Here is a 6000-nt window from a genome sequence, read left to right on the forward strand (position 1 = left end):
CACTATATGGACTTTTTATGATTTTTTTTCATACAGTTTCTTTGCACTTTAATTTTGCATGTTTGCACATTATATAATATATTAATGATGAAATATATTATGAATTGTTATGAATTGTAAATAATCACTTTGCACTTTACTAATCAGGTTTACGGAGTTGATCCATTATCACTATATCAGTGACAGCGGAACAAAACTTTATGGATTATGGATCTATTAGTATTGATGTGTGCGGCTGTCCAATTCATATATTTTGGAACACCATTTCACTAAGCGCAGGTTTTTTTTTGCATTTTTAAATAATAGGAGTTACATAAAAGTATGCACCCCTGCCTCTACTGAATGGAGTTGCCTCCTCTGTGAGGCTTCATAGTGGCACATACAGATGCCCCATATTTATTCTCCTGATGTGATTGAACTCTTGTTGGGGGATCACAGCGTTAGTTGCCCGGGGCCCCACTCCTGGGGGTATGCAGACAATCTCCATCTGTTAGCAACAATTAACTCTATTTTTATACTGTAGAGGGCCACCAATGCTGGGCCAAGCAGGCCCTACTGTAGATTGTGCACCATTGCCTCTACTGGATGGTGTTGCCGCCTCTTTGAGGCTTCATAGTGGCACATACAGATTCCCCATCTTTATTCTTCTGATGTGATTGACTGTTTGTTGGGGGATCTCAGCGTGAGTCGCCCGGGGCCCCACTCCTGGGGGTATGCGGACAATCTCCACCTGTTAGCAAGAATGAGCTCTGTTTTTTTTTTTTTTTTACTGTAAAAAGCTGCACTAGAAATTGCTCATTGTTAATGAAATGGTTTTGTCATCTCTCTTCTACATTACCCCTGATGAAAGGATTGAACTCTTCCTGAAACACGTCAGTTGAAGAGGAGATATGTTCACATGTTGCATATATCTGTACATTACGTACCCAGCCGTTACTTTTCAAATACTACTTTTTAACCATTATTGTAGTTATATATTTTAAAGCATGTAATAAACTTTACACTTTTATGTCACTCCTATTATTTGTCTGTTAGTTGCCTTTAAAGTCCCACACTTTTTTGGGGGTCATTTCTCTTTCTTTAGCCTGTTCAGTGACATCACGGTAGTTTCCTCTTCTTTCTCCAGGGGTGAGCATTCTTCCAGGATTGAGCAGCGGTGATGCAATGACGTGTGAAAGCTGCTAAATCCTGGAGTACTGTAACCCCAGCTTGTGTTATTACTTGCCCCCTGGGTGTAAACAACAAATGTTTGTCTTTCTGACTGATATTAACTGAAGAGAATAGAGGGCCACCAACGCTGGGCCAAGCAGGTCCTACTGTAGATTGTGGGACACCAGAGGTTGAGCTAACGCTACCCTTTACCAACGGGGGACTCTTCACCATCTTAGGGTGTACCAGGTTAAGCACGTCCACATGACCCATAGTGGATGCAACGTCACAGTCAATGGGTAGCTAAACATGTCCATCTATAATAACACGGAGACTTAAAGGGCACATTAATTTCCAACTCCCTAATGTTCATCTTAGAATACCATCCGACTCCCCCTGCTGTCTTCCATCCAGAGGACCACATGAACAGACACCAGACACCTGGCATTTACCAGGCACCTTCTGTTTGTAACTGGTGATAGGAAGAGCTTTTGTACTGGTGGGACAATGGAGCTTTCTACTCAGCAGATCAAAGTGATCGGCACCAAGCCTCTGGCAACCTACCAAATGTAATCACTGTATGCCTACTGCACTACAGAATTGCCCTCTGTTTCATGAGGATAAGTTCTTAGTTGATAAAGTTGTTTCTGGAAAGAAGTGTAACATTATTTTCCCTTGTTGCACAGTAAGAAAGTTTTAAGGAAAACTTGTGTTGCCTGATCCCTATGCGCCATAGCCACACGTAAGCTCCGCCCACACTGGTACGTTACCTGATCAGATTTGCTTGGTAGCCCATTCCTTCCAGTGCTCATACTTACCTTCCCCACGATCCCCCACTGGGGGATATCAAACATTGTCCTGAGTGCTGGCTTCCCACTTCACACACTGACCTGAATAGGAGTTAATGGGAATGAGCTGTAAAAAATCATGGTGTGCGCTTCTCCTTCCTGTAATATACTGTAACTGACATGTAGCACGAACTCACGGTGGAGCTGCTGATTTAAAGCGGGCTGTACCGTCACCTTTTTACCCGTAATTTCACCAATACCGGGTCTAGGGTCCCCGTTGAGCCTATTATCAGACAATGTAGGCACCAGTCACTTGAGTACTTTTCCAATGCTTTAATGGGAGATAGCGGGAAGAAGTAGCAGGAAAGAGGTAGAAGAAGAGTTGCAGGGAAGTTCAAATACCTTTTCTTGGTGTAGCACTAAGGAATTGAAATCTTGGGGATGAATGTATCTTCAGTTCAAGGTTAAATCTTTGCCCGCCCGGATAGGTCTCTCTCACTAACCTAACAGCCGGAACGTAGCACAAACAAAAATTCTCTGCCACAGACTTGGGTGAAACAAAACTGTATGATGCCCTGCCACAGGATGTAGTAGTTTTCAATGAACGGCAAACACAGTACCTGAACCTTTAAGCCGACCCGGCAGTACTTGTGCGGTAGAGTAGTTTAAGTTGCGTCCTCCAATTGAGTCACCAGGCCCTTCTTTAGACCAGCCTTGCATGGTCCCTTCCAAGATGGGTCCTCCCCTGGATCTTCCTGATTGTCCGGCTTCTTCCCGCAGGACAGACAGCACAGGACCATCCTAGCGATAGCAGGTCCCAGACAGACTTCTGCGTCTAACCGCACGGCTGCAGCAACGCAACCCTCCAGCCCGGAGGGCCACGAGATAGAACTCACTAACACATACCTCTAGGCCAGGAGGGCCATGAGATAAAAAGACTCCCTAACACATGGCGTCTGTCCCATAAATACCCTCTCCCAGAATGCGACCACCTCCGACGAGTTATCTCCGGGACAGAAGAGCACTCATACACTTCAGCTTGTTGCTTTCCAACACCGACCCATGGTGACAACGACACCCACAGGCACAATGTGGAACTGCACGCAACACAGCCAAACTGGAACAGAGGCTAAATCTGACTATAAATTTAATCTGAACTATGTACAGAACAGATGATCCACTAAATTTATCTATAAGCTGTAGATTGAAAAATCTTCCAGCACTGCAGACATAAAAAGGACTCTTTGTATTGTCTTATAAGGGTGGGACCTAATAAGGAGGTTAAGTACTCCTGACTTAAAACTGTATTCCAGCCTTACCTTTTTTCCCACACTTGTAGCAAGCCCTCTGTTTAAAACTGATAACTCAAAATTCCCTGCAAACTTGCACCTCCACAATATATAAGTGTAGCCCCCTCCCAGATAGGTGCTAGGATTAGATAGAAAGATTTAGTGTGGCCCACTGTATTTTGTGATGCTGTGTTTTGGATAGGTATTTATTTATTACTGTAGTCATTGAGACTGTAATTGGTTTGGTAAGGTAAATTTAGTTGCTCACTGTAATCAGTGCATCTGCATTCTGTTAGTCAGGTCTGCTCAGTATGCTGAGCTGCTGCCAGCCTGATAGCTCCCTCTGCACCCAGAGAGCTTGAGAAGTTTCTGGATGATAGGTGTGGAGCTATGCAGATGGCAACATAAATATTGATACAGCCCTGGCCAATCCCAGAGAGACAGGCTCTGAAGGCATACTAGGAAACTGTATACATTATGTGAGCACACTGAGCTCTGGGTCTTTTCCTGGAGAGGATTAGTCCAATCTGGAGGGCACGCTGCCCTTCCAGACAATGCTGTTATGTCTGCTGTCATGAGGCCTCAAGTGATCGACCTGAAGGCCTGGATGCTGAGACCCTGGAGCTAGAAAAAGAGCTGACTGTGGGGGCTGTCCTCCGAAGATCCAGTCTGGTATCACCAGAGTAAGGTGTCGCTTGGAAGTTGGAAGAAGGCAACCAGCTGTCCTTGGGCCTTGTGTTAGTACAGATGCTCTGAGAGATCTTGGGGACCTTTTTGCTGTTGCCACCCCTCTGCTGCTAGAGAGTCAGCTGTGGGTCTAGAAAAGGGGGCTCTGGCTGGTGTCCTGAAAAGCTTTGTCCATCTTATCCTCTGCTTAAAGGGGCTCTGCTCTTGTGGCTCTAAGAAAGGAGTTTCCAGTAACCACTACTACTACTACTTCTACCCAAAAGCTGAAGTCTACTGTTTGCTACAAGCACGGACTGTAATATAGCTTGTCCAGAAAGAATACTTAGTCCTCAACTTGTACAGAAATGTATGGATAAGCCCGTGTGCCTGGCTGCGGGGCAAAGCTTGTGGGGAGGATCTGGACAGTATCCCTGCGGCTCATACGGGAGTAGCACTCCATAAGCATTTGGAGTTGCAGCAGCTTATCTTTTTTCCTATAAAAATAACAAACATGTTATACTTACCTGCTCTGTTGCAATGGATTTGCACAGAGCAGCCTGGATCCTCCTCTTCTTGGGTCCCTCTTCTGTGATAATGGCCCCTCCCTTCTGTTCAGTGCCCCCACAGCATGCAGCTTGCTATGGGGGCACCCGAGCCGCAGCTCTCTGTGTCCATTCAGATACAGCAACCCAGACCCGGCCCTGCCCCTCTCTCTCCCGATTGACTAGCTGACTTTGATTGACAGCGGCAGCAGCAGCCAGTGGCGCAGCTGCGGTGTCCCTGCAGAGGCATAACTACAGAGGCATACAGAGGCATACAGAGGCATAACTAGAATCTTCAGGGCCCGGTGCAAGAAACCATGAAGAGCCCCCACCAGGGGCGTTGCTGGGTCTACAAAAGATCTCGGGCTAGAGCCCATAGCAGCTAAGTAAGGAAAGTCATACACTTGGACAGGCATACACATGTATATAATATACATGTGTGTATTTATATATATATATATATATATATATATATATATATATATATATATATATATATTATCATTACATAGCTGAATGTGGAACCCCCTACTTACACCAGGGCCCCCCCTTATTACATCAGGGTCCCCAGGAAGCCTGCCCTTACATCAGGGTCCCCAGAGAGCCTCCCCTTACATCAGGGTCCCCAGAGAGCCTCCCTAATTACATCAGGGTCCCTAGAGAGCCCCCCTTACATTAGTGTCCCCAGAGAGCCCCCCCTTACATTAGTGTCCCCAGAGAGCCCCCCCTTACATTAGTGTCCCCAGAGAGCCCCCCCTTACATTAGTGTCCCCAGAGAGCTCCCCCTCTTACATCAGTGTCCCCAGAGGCCCCCCTTATATCAGTGTCCCCAGAGGGCCCCCCTTACATTAGTGTCCCCAGAGGGCCCCCCTCTTACATCAGGGTCCCCAGACAGCCGCCCCCCCCTTCCAGAGGTTATCCTGTACCTGGCTGGTTTCCGCTGTCTGTGCACCTTCAACCCCCAGCACATCTCTGTACCCCCCGCCTGGGGGGAGGTGGAAGGCGACGATTGGCAGCTCTATGGTATCCACGGACGGCAGGATCTCCCTGGGGCTAGTAGTTCTCTTCCCCAGTGTATACAGTGGAGAGGGTAGGGGTCTCTGACCCAAGCATGTAGCAGTAACAGTGTACAAGCAAAGCCGACTCACTTATACACTGAAGAGTGAAATTGATAGATGCTCGGGTCAGAGGCCCCTCCCCTCTCCACTGTATAGACTCAGGAAGAGAACTATAAGCCCCAGGGAGATCCCGCCGCCTACGAGCAACATAGAGCTGACGATCATCGCCTCCCAACTCCCCCCACTGCAATCTAAATGGACAGCCAGAGGTGCAGGGGGAGATGCCGGGTCCTGGGCCCACCCACAGCGGCAGAACGGCAGGGCCGAGTCGCAAGTGCTGCGACCGTAAAAGTTCCGCCACTGCATTAAGATAAAAAAACCTTCTGACTTTACAACCCCATTAAGCCCACCTTCATTTTTTGTTCCGACTTGTCAATTATCATCAATCCTTTCTCCTCCTGATTTTTACTGTTGTTGGCTGCCTTTTACAGTTTTTAGCTTTCTTTGC

This window comes from Aquarana catesbeiana, linkage group LG01, assembly GCF_042186555.1.
Source record: "Aquarana catesbeiana isolate 2022-GZ linkage group LG01, ASM4218655v1, whole genome shotgun sequence".
In the NCBI taxonomy this organism is placed as follows: Eukaryota; Metazoa; Chordata; class Amphibia; order Anura; family Ranidae; genus Aquarana; species Aquarana catesbeiana.